This window comes from Ranitomeya imitator, chromosome 9 (assembly GCF_032444005.1).
Source record: "Ranitomeya imitator isolate aRanImi1 chromosome 9, aRanImi1.pri, whole genome shotgun sequence".
Classification (NCBI taxonomy): Eukaryota; Metazoa; Chordata; class Amphibia; order Anura; family Dendrobatidae; genus Ranitomeya; species Ranitomeya imitator.
In genome coordinates this window covers 132,743,124-132,758,221 of record NC_091290.1, presented here as the reverse complement: position 1 = coordinate 132,758,221, position 15,098 = coordinate 132,743,124, and the positions used below count along the sequence as shown (strand labels likewise).

Here is a 15,098-nt window from a genome sequence, read left to right as displayed (position 1 = left end):
GCTTCTCTGCGGTTCTCCTTTTCTACCATGGTCCCTATAAAATACTCCATACCCCCTAAACTTATGATGTACCCCAGTTGCTAATTTAATGCGGCACCCCACTAATCTACCTATTCTCATGCTGCACCCCACTAATCTCCCTCATCTAATGCGGCACCCCACTAATCTCCCTCATCTAATGCTGCACCCACTAATATCCCTCATCTAATGCTGCACCCCACTAACATCCCTAATCCCAAGATGGACGCCACTAATCTCCCTCACCCCATGCTGCACCCCACTAATCTCCCTCATTCCATGCTGCACCCCACTAATCTCCCTCATCCCATGCTGCACCTCACTAATCTCCATGATCCCATGCTGCACCCCACTAATCTCCCTCATTCCATGCTGCACCACACTAATATCCCTCATCTAATGCGGCACCCCAGTAATCTCCCTCATCCCGTGCTGCACCCCACTAATATCCCTCATCTAATGTGGCACCCCAGTAATCTCCCTCATCCCGTGCTGCACCCCACTAATCTCCCTCATCCCGTGCTGCACCCCACTAATCTCCCTCATCCCGTGCTGCACCCCACTAATCTCCCTCATCCCGTGCTGCACCCCACTAATCTCCCTCTTCTTGTGCTGCACCCCACTAATCTCCCTCATCCCATGCTGCACCCCACTAATCTTCCTCATTCCATGCTGCACCCCACTAATCTCCTTCATCTCGTGCTGCACCTCACTAATCGCCCTCATCCCATGCTGCACCCCACTAATCTCCCTCATCCCATGCTGCACCCCACTAATCGCCCTCATCCCATGCTGCACCCCACTAATCTCCCTCATCCCATGCTGCACCCCACTAATCACCCTCATCCCATGCTGCACCCCACTAATCTCCCTCATCCCATGCTGCACCTCACTAATCTCCATAATCCCATGCTGCACCTCACTAATCTCCATAATCCCATGCTGCACCCCAGTAATCTCCCTCATTCCATGCTGCACCCCACTAATCTCCCTCATTCCATGCTGCACCATCAGTAATCTCTCTCATCCGGTGTTGCACCCCACTAATCTCCCTAATCTCATGCTGCACCCCACTAATCTCCCTCATCCCATGCTGCACCCCACTAATCTCCCTAATCTCATGCTGCACCCCATTAATCTCCCTAATCCCATGCTGCACCCCACTAATCTCCCTCATCCCATGCTGCACCTCACTAATCTCCCTCATCCCATGCTGCACCTCACTAATCTTCCTCATCCCATGCTGCACCTCACTAATCTCCCTCATCCCTTGCTGGACCTCACTAATCTTCCTCATCCCATGCTGCACCCCACTAATCTCCCTCATCCCATGCTGCACCGCACTAATCTCCCTCATCCCGTGCTGCACCGCACTAATCTCCCTCATCCCGTGCTGCACCCCACTAATCTCCCTCATCCCGTGCTGCACCCCACTAATTTCCCTCTTCTTGTGCTGCACCCCACTAATCTCCCTCATCCCGTGCTGCACCCCACTAATCTTCCTCATCCCGTGCTGCACCCCACTAATTTCCCTCTTCTTGTGCTGCACCCCACTAATCTCCCTCATCCCATGCTGCACTCCACTAATCTTCTTCATCCCGTGCTGCACTCCACTAATCTCCCTCATCCCATGCTGCACCCCACTAATCTCCCTCATCCCATGCTGCACCCCACTAATCTCCCTCATCCCGTGCTGCACCCCACTAATCTCCCTCATCCCATGCTGCACCCCACTAATTTCCCTCATCCCGTGCTGCACCCCACTAATCTCCCTCATCCCATGCTGCACTCCACTAATCTTCTTCATTCCGTGCTGCACTCCACTAATCTCCCTCATCCCGTGCTGCACCCCACTAATCTCCCTCATCCCATGCTGCACCGCACTAATCTCCCTCATCCCGTGCTGCACCGCACTAATCTCCCTCATCCCGTGCTGCACCCCACTAATCTCCCTCATCCCGTGCTGCACCCCACTAATTTCCCTCTTCTTGTGCTGCACCCCACTAATCTCCCTCATCCCATGCTGCACTCCACTAATCTTCTTCATCCCGTGCTGCACTCCACTAATCTCCCTCATCCCGTGCTGCACCCCACTAATCTCCCTCATCCCATGCTGCACCCCACTAATCTCCCTCATCCCATGCTGCACCCCACTAATCTCCCTCATCCCGTGCTGCACCCCACTAATCTCCCTCATCCCATGCTGCACTCCACTAATCTTCTTCATCCCGTGCTGCACCCCACTAATCTCCCTCTTCTTGTGCTGCACCCCACTAATCTCCCTCATCCCATGCTGCACCTCACTTATCTTCCTCATCCCATGCTGCACTCCACTAATCTTCTTCATCCCGTGCTGCACTCCACTAATCTCCCTCATCCCGTGCTGCACCCCACTAATCTCCCTCTTCTTGTGCTGAACCCCACTAATCTCCCTCATCCCGTGCTGCACCCCACTAATCTCCCTCTTCTTGTGCTGCACCCCACTAATCTCCCTCATCCCGTGCTGCACCTCACTTATCTTCCTCATCCCATGCTGCACTCCACTAATCTTCTTCATCCCGTGCTGCACTCAACTAATCTCCCTCATCCCGTGCTGCACCCCACTAATCTCCCTCATCCCATGCTGCACCCCACTAATCTCCCTCATCCCATGCTGCATCCCACTAATCTCCCTCCTTCCATGTTGGACCCCACAAATCTCCCTCATCCCATGCTGCACCTCACTAAGCTCCCTCCTTCCATGTTGGACCCCACTAATCCTCATTTTTTAGTTTCAAGCTCTAGCTCACTTCTCTAATCTCTCATCACATGTTTCCCTTCTCCACAAACCTTTCAATCAGTTCTGCGCCCCACTTTAATCACAATCCCACCATGCAGTCATCCACTTTCATCCCCGTCACCTAATGCTTATCTTTTCATCCCTCACAACTCATGCTTTACGTAAAATCTCTCACCTCCCTAAACTGCACCCCAATTCTTACTCTCGTATCTCCCTAAGCCGCATCCCAATTCTTACTCTCAGCTCCCTAATCTGCACCCCAATTCTTACTCTCAGCTCCCTAATCTGCACCCCAATTCTTACTCTCATATCTCCCTAAGCTGAACACAAATTCTTACTCTCATCTCCCTAATCTCATGGTACATCTGAATTTCCAGATCTGCCTAATCTTACGATGTACCCCACTTCATTATCCTCTGTGATATCATGCTGTACCCCACTTCTTACAATTATCATCTTCCTGTTATGCTGAACCCCACTGTACCCCCATAACACTCAGCTTATGGGGGCGCTGACATATAACCCTTATCCCTTCTCCCCGGTTACCACTACCACCTCCTTTTCCTCCTGTCCCCCAATCTGACATGATGTGTGAACCCTCTGCTCTTGCTCTTTTCAGTTTGCACCCCAGTTTCTAGCTTCCTCTCATCTATTGATGAACCCCACTTCTTACCCTCATCTCCCTCACACCCTCTTTATGCTAGATCTACTTCTTACCCCCACTCCATGCTGCACTCCACTTTTCTCCATCTCTCTTTTCTCTTCCATCTTCCTTACCCTCAGGGGTACACCACCTCTTATCCTTCCTATGACCCTTAATTCCTCATCACATACTGTCCCCCATTATTCCTACCTTCCTTTCTGCACCCCAACACTGTCACTTTCCTGTGGAAACGCATTACTAATGTGCACGCCAAATCTTTGCAGATCACCCCAGGATTTGGGCACTCACCACCTTCCTCCCCATACAGCAATGAGGGCTTTTCCTCCTCACCCCATCTCTATGGAGCCTCCAACCCCAGCGACACAATACAACCCCCACACTCGTTACTTCTTCACCCCACATAAGATCCTGCAAAGTCCCCACCCTGAGGCTTCTCCTTCCCAGACCTTAAGTCACTTCTCTCCAAATTCAGGCAAATCCCGCTCTCACATGAGCAACGACTCCTTGTTTTGGTTTCCTTGTGGTTTTGAAGAAACCTCAAATCTCCTCTTTGTGTCTTCTGCACATAAAAAAGGTCTTTTAACCCTCCAAGTGTAGATTTTTTTTGTCCATACCCCCTCCTACCCCCCAGTATACGCTGTGTCCACTGGAAGAATAGGGATCAGGGTGCCCAGATTGGGCATTTTTTGCTCACCTGCTGTATCTTTGCCTCCTGGGCTGGAGTGGTGGTCCGAGAGCTGATCTGTGCGGAGTAGCCTGCTCGCTATCTGGCTCTGTATTCCTCAGACTATTGTATAGTTTGCACTTCGTGCAGTATACCCATAGACGGAGCTCTATCCTACACTAACCCTTTCACTGCCAGGTTTCCCTGCACAGCTGATCACCCCCAACATGCCTCATCTCATTATACCCAGTGTTGAATGCTGATGCCCATGGCTATATTACTGCTCCTTGCCAATGTAGCACCTATAGAAAGATGCATATAGGGGAGAATATCTCCGTAATGCAAATTTCCCCTTAGCTCAGATTTCCAGGACCCTGGTCCAGTTGTCAGACCCTTGACCTCTTGCAAACTTCCTACCTCCTGCAACATCACCGACGACTTCTATAGCCTCCCACGACGGCATGCAGGTGTCACAATGTCGCGGCGTCCTACTAATCAGAAAAGACGACGTCGAGGTTTACATGGTCACCGGATCAAGGACCTGTAAATCCAACAAGTACACTTCCCTATGAGAAGATTGGAGAAGACATTGGGCAATTGCTTATATAGTAATTCCATTATGTAATTAATCTAATCCTGCACATTTCAGTGGTAAATTATGTTTGATTTAATCAATCGACATCCGTCACATTATCTGAGAAAGCTCTGTTTTAGGCAATCGCCTAAAAGGCAATTTCCTAATAATGTTCTCTCTTTCTAATTGCTTGCATTATGTTCACGAAGCAGGACAATTATATAGATAGATGGATGGAGCTGACCTGAAATACCAGGGGCAAGAGGGGCGCTGTTCTTCGGGGGCTGGGAAAGTGCTGAAATATGGCGCACTCTTCTCTGTATGTAAATCTACCCTTGCTAAGTGGATGTAGTGCACAATGCTCCTCGTGGGTGTGTTCTTGAGGACCACGCCTACTTGGCTAAAATACTAGATTTATATACAGGAAAGATGGAGACATATCTCAGAAACGAAGAGGCGCAGGAACAAGAGAAAAACAGCACCGGATTCAGGAGAACAGCGGCATTTACATCAGGTAAAAAATATATATTTATGGCAAGTGACAGGTATTTTGGCTTTAGCAAATAAAAAAAAATCTTCTATTTGGAATCCTTCTTTGAATATTTGCTACTTAAGTACGGTAATGACCTTATTCTTTCGACTAGCTAGAGAACAATAGGCGACAACCCACGTCAACATATCATCCCCCGTTTTGGCAATGAAAGGGTCAAACCCAAAGCGTCCTCCCCAGAGTATCATTCATCCAGCCCCTGATAAAATCTCCATCACAATTCCCGTCCCATTGGGCACAGTAAGGCCACGGCGTCTCCACTTTCGGCGCTGCGCTCTGCAGGCGATCCTTATTTCCTCACTCATATGGTTATTTAATCTAATATTTTATTACCTCTCAGTGGATTTGCATTGATTTCAACGTCTCGGGTTCTTTCCAGAGCAAATTAACGGGTCACTGCTGAAGAAAGAAAATACATATACTGTATATATATGTATAGGAAGAGATGGCTTCATGTGTCAGTGGGGGCTGAGGTGGGATTTATAGGGTTAATGTAGGAATGTATTCTTTTATTCATTCTTCCTATGGAGGATCAATTGCTGCTCAGTGTTTGTTCTCTTCTCACCCCTGGGGTCTTAACCGCAGGTTCATAGCATGTGGGATGGGAAGAAACACGGTGGTCTCCAGTTTGTGGGGCTGCTGCAAAACTGCAACTCCAAGCATGCCCTCATGACTGTTAGACCATGCTGGGAGTTGTAGCTTTGCAACAGCTGGGAAGTCAGAGGTTGCAGACTACTGCTGTAATGGATGACTCTTGATGGGATTACATATAATTGTGTCACCCATTGTTGGGGGTCTTCCTTCCCAGCCCAAACCAATCTAATAGTGTCACCTGAAGTGCTTGGCTTTCTCCAGCAGTCCCACAGTGGATGTGTAACAAGGTGGCATGGGGTGGTAGTTATGGGCGAGTCCACTAAGGCAGGGGTCCCCAACTCCAGTCCTCAAGGCCCACCAACAGGTCATGTTTTAAGGATTTCCTTTGCACTGCACAGGTGATGCAATTATTACCTGGGCAAGACTAAGGAAATCCTGAAAACATGACATGTTGGTGGGCCTTGAGGACTGGAGTTGGGGACCCCTGCACTAAGGCACAGTCCGTGGACACCCCAGCCCCTTGCAAATAGAAAGACAGATAAAGTCCCTGTTCTGCAGCGCAGTCAGTTACCTCTATCACAGGATTGCTCTCTGCGCTGGAAACACGTCCTCAGATACACCACAGGTCACGATTCTGTCCAACGCTAGAAACTTTATTTTCTTCGTGTTACCTCATGTTCATTAAATTAATTATTCTTGCACTATCCCTGCGTCTTCCACAAGACATTCAGCATCAACGGCTCATGTCCAGGTTTGGGAGCCACGAAAGTCCTTCTGTGGACGGTCCCCCAACATTAGGGCCAGTCCTCCCTGCCCGGCAGTCCTTGGCAGATAGTGTCCCCCAGGACCAGGCAGTGAGACACGTCCTGCCTCGGGCAAGCCTGCCCAGGCTCTGCACAAGATCAGGAAATCCTTCTCCTGTAAACCTGTGGGACCGCCTCCCGTAACCCCTTCTGTCCCTAAACTAATTAAGTACAAAAAGCACTCACATAACAGACATCACATTACACATTAATACACAGCATAACAATGTAAAACATAATGGAACTGTAGATGTACCGCAGGGGCCAATGTGTTAAGGAGGAGGCAGTCAAGGGTCCCCGCCACCTCCTTACAGATGGAGGTAGTGCTCCTCCGCTGCATTCAAATCCCTGCACTCGGGGTTCCAGAGGCCTAAGCTTGGGCTCAGTTGGAGGGGTCACCGTGGTCGGACGTTTTCTCCTTCCTGTCTTTGTGATGTGACAGATCTTGTGAACTGTGGAGGGGACTTAGAGAAGAAACCTAAAATCTGGAGACTGAACAGCCCCGTAAAATGTCACTTTAACTTGTTTTTTTGGGTCTAAACGAAGGAGGGAAAACTCCTATTGTCCTCGAGGACCGTGGGGGTCCTATAGTTGCATTTAATGCATACCGGTACACTGTGCACATATGCTGGACGCACATACTACATTCATGCACGCTCACACTATACTGTCATGCATATATATATACACGCACTATACACATACAAATATACATTTGATTAGGGGCAATTCTGAGCTCCTCTCCTCTCTGGCTATAGAGCAGCTTCCCTTCTCACAGAAAATGTGCAGCAGCTCCAACCACTCGATGGCAGCACCGTACACTAGCAGAGCTCACACACAGTATGATGCCCTATACTACCCAAGGGCCCATACACAGTATGATGCCCCAAAGTCCCACACACACAGTCTGATGCCCTAATGGTCCACACACACAGTATGATGCCCCAATGGCCCACACATACAGTATAATGCCCTATACTACCCAAGGGCCCATACACAGTATGATGCCCCAAAGTCCCACACACACAGTCTGATGCCCTAATGGTCCACACACACAGTATGATGCCCTATACTACCCAAAGACCCATACACAGTATGATGCCCCAAAGTCCCACACACACAGTATGATGCCCCAAAGTCCCACACACACAGTATGATGCCCCAATGGCCCCCACACACAGTATGATGCCCTATACTACCCAAAGGCACAAACACAGTATGATGGCCCATAGTGCCCAATGGCCCACACACACAGTATGATGCCCAAAGTCCCACACACACAGTATGATGCCCCAAAGTCCCACACACACAGTATGATGCCCCAATGGCCCCCACACACAGTATGATGCCCTATACTACCCAAAGGCACAAACACAGTATGATGGCCCATAGCGCCCAATGGCCCACACACACAGTATGATGCCCCAAAGTCCCACACACACAGTATGATGCCCCAAAGTCCCACACACACAGTATGATGCCCCAAAGTCCCACACACACAGTATGATGCCCCAATGGCCCCCATACACAGTATGATGCCCCAAAGTCCCACACATACAGTATGATGCCCTATACTACCCAAAGGCCCATACACAGTATGATGACCAATAATGCCCAATATCCCACACAGTATGATGCCCCAATGGCCCACATACAGTATAATGCCCCCCACACACAGTATGATATCCCAATGGCCCACACACAGTATGATGCCCCATACTGCCCAATGGCCCATACACACAGTATGATATCCCATAGTGCCCAATGGCCCACACACCGTATAATGCCCCATAGTGCCGCAATGGCCCACACATAGTATGATGCCCCATATTTCCCGCAACACTCTCATACAGTAAGAAGCCCCATCCCCCTTTCACATCACTGTCATAAATATACTCACCCAGCCACGTTCCCACGATGAATGGAGCAGATCTACACCCTGTGCTGCGTGGACCCACAACAGGGGCCATGTTCTGACTGCACAGGTGAATGGTGGTGCTCCACCCTTATATTCATCTGTATTGTAAAGACATTGATACGGTTTAAAGCAGAACATGACACTGACTTTCCGGGACTGCTCCACGAATCCAGGACTGGATTGGGAACTGTTACTTTAATGTTATGGTCTTGTAGGTGGACACAGATGACTGTGTTAGGACCTCCTATTAAGAAAAGCACTCATGTACAGCTATAACAGCGGGCCATCGATTGGTAAGCAATCTGCCGCAGACGCTCTGCCAATCTATTAGCTGGTTGTTGTCACGCGCCATTAGATGGCACTGAGCTGTGAATAATTTTCTTTCATCTGGAAGAGATGATAGTTTATGATGAAGTCATCACAGCCACGGAATAATCTGCACTGACCTAAGGAGGACCAATCCTCATTCTGGGCAAACGTTTAATATGCAAAATGCTGATATAATAATAATTTTTATTTATATAGCGCCAACATATTCCGCAGCGCTTTACAAATATATTAGTAATCCGTAAAGACGTGAAAGGGATGAGGATGTGTCCCCGCAGTCATGTAACACACCAATCAGATGTAGCAGCAGAGCTTGCAAATCCCTAATTAGGAGGATCATCTCAGTGAGGAGCCCGTCCCTCTGTTTAACGAACTGCATCGGAGTTGTTGAAAGGAATGGTCCCCAAAGATGTGCGAAGTGGGTTAATGATCGCACACATCCATTTCTGGTCCATGAAATGCAGAGTTTCAGCAACTTGTCACCAGTCCTAATTAGAAGAACACAAAGCGCTGAGCTTAGATTGTAAAAGTAGAGATCTGCTGCCACCTGGTGCTGAAGGAGGCAAGCGGAGTGTTTATATAACTCTATAGTAAATGGGATAGTTACAGTGACTTGTAAAAGTATTTACCCCCTTTGGGTTTTTTTTTTACCTATTTTGTTACATTACAACCCGTGTTCCAATATTTTTGTAATCCGATTTGTTTGTGATGCATCAGCACTAAATAGTCTAAGTTCTTGAAGTAAAAAAAAATGTAGGCAAAACTAAAATTTATGGGATAAAATAACTTAACTTTGGCATATGTATCAGGAAATAGGAAGAATTTCTTATTACTTCAATTACACATACAGAGTTGTCAGCTGCAGTTTCCTCTGCTTGCATGTTCCTGTGTGCGATTTCACCTTTCCTCCACCCTCCCCCTGCTATATAGCTGTAATGTGAGACCAGCTTGCCAGCAACCTTCACTGAGCAGTTTATGGCTTTAAGCTGGGAAAGGCAGCCATAGTACCATGTGCTCTTTTGTACCTGTAGAAACTTAATAGTAAGGCATAACTCGACCCCAATTAGTGACACAGATATGAAAGTTATGTTTGGTATGTGCGACAACAGGGCTACACGCCGATGCGCTTTCTGAGCACAGTGCCTCGCACGGACAAAGAGACGGATTGCATATATCTACCTCAGGTTTACACTTAAAGGAACCCCCATGACGTGGGGAGCATCATGATCATTGTGTCGTCTTTTAACGAGGATCATATGCAAAGATACGCAGGATGATGGTTTTTCATATCAAGAAAAAGGACTGCATTCCAAAGCTCACCATGAGGTCATCCAGGGGGAGAGACACTTAGTTTTGGGCAAAGATATAAAACTCAGAAGCCCAGACAAAGGGGGTCTTTTGCCGGGGGATTTAGCTACGACAGGCTGTGCAATCTGACCTGAAGATAAGTGGGGAAGGTCCCCTCCTGCGCCACCGCATGACATACCATCGATTATGAAAGAACTGTGTTTTTTTTTTTTTTTTTAAACTTTAATTCCTTTTTATTTGTAATCGTCTGTATATACATAGTCATCTCATTTTACCCTTTTGTAAACACTGCCTATCTTTTGGAGTAAAACATTTAAAATTACTAGCTTCGTTTCTCCTTGCTCTATAACGTACTGTCACGTCCTCTGAAGTGAATTACGCTACTAATTTGGGTTGGCTCCGGACCCGTTATTCATTAAGAAATCGGAGCTGGTGGCAGCAGATTTGTCCTGTGCGTTTGGGAGACCTGGTAGCGAAGGACGGCGTTGATAATTATTGTTCCCGCCTGAGTGGGAGTAGTTATACCGCCCTCGCTGAAGTGTTCCTTAGCCAGTACAAAGTAAGGCAGCCTTTCTGGCGACTAATTATCAAAAGTGCAGAACCCTGTCTGACCTGAGGGCAAGGGGGGGGCGCCAGAAAGCTGCAAGTTCCCAACCGGAACTGGGAGATAGGATATAGATAAATCCCCTTCAGAAAAGAACCAGGGGCAACCAAACAACCCTGGTTCAAGACAAATTGGTGTGAACGGTGGGGATGATAAAAAATATCCTCCCTGGGATCCGTGACATGTGCATATGTTTTCACTCCCTTTTGCTATGAAGTCCCTTAAAAATTTCTGGTGCAAACAATTCCCTTTGTTAGTCACACGATTAGTGTCAAGACGTCCGCCTGTGTGCAATCTAAGTGACACGTCTGTCAATATATACACTTTACCTACTCTGAAACGACACAGAGGATGCAACACCTTGAAGACCCAGGAGATCTCCAAACACCACCACGAAGACCAAGGAGATCTCCAAACACCACCACGAAGACCATGGAGATCTCCAAACAAGTCAGGAACAGAGTTGTTGAGAAGTAGAAGTTAGGGTTGGGTTACAACAAAATAGCCCCATCTCTGATGATTCCCCAGAGCACTATCAAATCCATCATCAAACTGAAAGAACATGGTACCACAACAAACCTGTCAAGAGAGGGTCACCCCCCCAAAACTATTGGCGTGGGTAAGGAGGGCATTAATCAGAAAGGGAGCAGAGTTCTCAAGCAGAGACTGGAGTATCTGTCCATACGATAAGCCGTCCACTCCTTAGAGGCGGCCTTTATGGAAGAGTGGTCAGAGAAAAGCCTTTACTTACACAATAATTGTAAGGCTCATTTTGAGTTTCCCAAAAGACATGTGGGAGACTCCCCAAATGTATGGAGGAAGATGCTTTGGTCAGACGAGACAGAAATTGAACTTTTTGGCCGCCAAAGTACACGCTATGTCTGGAGCCAAACTAACAGCTCCTCACCCCAAGAACACCATCCCCGCAGTGAAGCATGGCGGTGGCAGCATCATGCTCTTGGCATGTTTTTCAGCAGGGATGGGGAAAATAGTCCGAGTCGAGGGGAATATGGATGGTAAGAAATACAGGGGATATTCTTGAGCAAAACCGGTTTCAGTCTGTCAGTGATTTCAGACTGGGAAGGAGATTCACCTCCCAACAAGACAATAACTCAAAGCATACTGCTAAAGCAACACTCGAGTGGTTTAAGGGGAAACGTTTATATGTTTTGGAGTGGCAGAGTCACAGCCCAGACCTTAATCCAATTGAGAATCTGTGGTCAGACTTGAAGACTGCTGCTCACCAGAGGAAACCATCTTGAGTTAAGGAGATGGAGCAGTTTTGTCTTGAGAAATGGCCAAAAATCCCAGTAGCAAGAAGTGGAAAATTCATAGAGCATTATCCAAAGTGACCTGCAGCTGTAATTGCCACAAAAGGAGCCTCTACAAAGTACTGACTTTAGGGGGGTGAATAGTTATGCACACTGTTTTCAGTTATTTTTTCCTATTTGTTGATTGCTTCACAATAAAAGGAAAAACAAGTGTTCACAGTTGTAGGCATGTTCTTTACATGAACTGATACAAACCCTCAAAAAAAAAAACAAAAAAAAAACAACAACAACAACACAATGAAATTCCAGGTTGTGAGGTAGCAAAAACATGAAAAATATAAAAGGGAGTGAATACTTTCACAAGCCACTGTATAAGGGAGACAGTAGGCCAACCTAAAGAAATGTGTTTTTAGGGCACAGTTGAAACTGTGGATATGGGAAATTAACTGGATTGCTTGGGGTAGTGCATTCTAGAAAGCTGATGTAGCACAAGAGAAGTCCTGGAGATGAGAATGGGAGGTTCAGATTATAGGGAATGTTAGTCTTGGGTCATTAGCAGAACAAGGACAGGTGGTAGACAGATGAGGGAGGAGCAGGTTCGGACTAACCATCTGGCAAGTGCCAGATGGGTGGGGCGGCCGCATTACCTGCTATTAACTGTGACGATGCATAGGCTCAGTCACTTGCTCAGGCAGGCCGCAGGTATCTCTTCTGCTAAGGGTCTGTGGAGGATTTTCATAGTGTGTAGGGGTTGTAAGGGATATTATACTGTGTGGAGGTCTACGGGGTACATTATACTATATGCAGTGCTGTGGTGACATACATTCTGTATGGGGTGATAAAGAGGTACAACAAACTTAGGGGTGGTTATGGGGGACATCATATATTTTATAGGGCTTTGTGGTGCACCTCAAACTGTATATTAAGGGCGGTGGTGAATACCGTAATAGATGGGGGTTGTGGTGCCCATCTTACTGTGTGGGGGTATAATACTCTACAGGGGGTCATGAAAGAGGTGAGTTAAACCACTTAGGGACTTCAGTAGGGGGAAAATTATGGATGGAAGTAGAGGTCATGGCGGTCTGCACCGAATGTAAAAGAAAAGGGAAAACTAATGAAGACGATCAGTGCGACGTCACTGGTGAGAAGCTGCTCAATATACACATATATGGTCTGCAGAGCACTGGTGTAGACCTGATATTACCATTATACGGTCACTGTATGGGGGTGATATCAGTCCTAGTACAGAAGTTTTGGATAAAGGGGTAGTCAACATTTGATGAGGTCAAAGTCTGCAATGACTGACTGCAGACTTCTGAATCTTCATAGAGTGTGCATGGTGCACTGTCAGGATTCTCAGATGCCGTGAGCGCAGGGTCATGTGACCACAAGCATGCAATATGAATTGCGTGCTGACTAGACGTGCACGGCTCAACACAAGTGAATTTAGCAAAGCAGAGTACGTCTAGTCGGAATGTGGCCAGAGGTATGGAAATTCTATACTTGTGGCACGTGACGGCCACTTCCAATGCCGACACCAGAGAATCCTGACAGTGTGCGCTGAGAGGATTCAGAAGCCTTAAGTCACAAACTTTATCCCAAAGACTGGACAACCCCTTTAACGATCAGTGTGGTGGGATCATCACTACTGTATATTATGCCAATATTTAGTTATGGTTTGTTATACTGCAATATTGTCATTATTCAACATTATATAGCAGTATTAGAAATATTGGAAACGGATTCCTGCAGGTAAGGTAATATTAGTAATTAATATCCCCATCTGGGGCTTGGGGGAACAGAAAACCCATTGCCCTGTGTGCTTTAAAATTGCCAGGGCGGAATTTCAGTCCCAATCCATCCCTGGGGTGGAAATGTAGGGTGGTGCAAGTGTGGAGAGCATTTAGACCACAGTTACACCTTCAGCATTTGGTCAGCATTTTACATTAGCATTTATAAGCCAAAACCAGGAGTGGTTAAAGAATACAGAAGTGGTGACTTGCTTCTATTATACTTTTCCTCTGATTAAGCCAAAACCAAGAGCGAAACAATCAGAGAAAATTACTGAACATGTGAATGTGGCCTAAAGAGCGATACATTTGTATTGGACTCTAGCGGATGGGCAACTAGTGCAATGACTGGCACAGAGTGGAGGCTTCGGTGTAGGGGTTGGGCACAAATTTAATCTTGGTTTTTCTGTTAATAACAGATTGGAAAGGGGAGAGTTTAGTAAAGATGAGAATGATCAGTAGAGTTGGAGTAGTCAAGTTGAGAGTCGAAGGTAAGAAAATGTCAAATCCTAGGAATGTTTCTGGAGGTGCAGGAACATATCTCTCAACGTTGAATGAGAAGAAATAAGCAAATAAATCCAGTATCCTAACCATACCCAGTTCTATAAATGCACCACAGAGAAAAATTTCTCATGGTGAAGCATGTTCCCACAAAGACGAGTATCACTTCCACAGTGCCTATCATACAGTACGATGACCAAGCAGTATATTCCCCCACACACAGTATGATGTCCCCACAGTACATTCCCCCACACAGTATGATGTCCTCACAGTACATTTCCCCCCCCACACATGATGTCCCCACAGTACACAGGCCCACTAATATAGAGAACAAGGGTTCCCGTGGCACTAGAGAAGCAATTGCAGGCCACTACAATAAGGTAACCCAAGCATGTATAACAGCACCCATTTGTGCTGCAACTAGTGAAGAGTGAGTTTGGTTGTGTGCTAATCATAAGCACGTAGAAGATGCTGCATGTTCAAGTCACCGAGGCTGCATATCTTGGGGCTGTTTGACAGGTCCAACACCATGCAGAGGGTTGCATAACAAACAGGCAATCCCTGTATATGTTACAGCTGTCTAACAGCCACAAGACACGCAGCCTCGGGGACTCTTAACATCGCCTTTAATCACATTAAAGACACTCAATTAGAACACGAGCATGCTTGTATAATGCCTTACTCGAGCATGCACGCTAATCACCAGCTAGGACCAAATTTTGCAACCGGCCTC

At 47.1% G+C, this 15,098-nt stretch overlaps 1 protein-coding gene across 1 annotated transcript in view; it reads right to left on the bottom strand.

Annotated features, from left to right (window-relative positions):
- The window catches only part of CPNE7 (copine 7), an 83,064-nt gene extending 78,512 nt beyond the window's left edge, over positions 1–4,552 (bottom strand). Inside the window, exon 1 of the mRNA XM_069738969.1 lies at positions 4,156–4,552. The gene's annotated coding sequence lies outside the window, so the exon portion shown is untranslated. The remainder of the gene's footprint in view (positions 1–4,155) is intronic.
- Between the last annotated feature and the right edge of the window lie 10,546 nt (positions 4,553–15,098).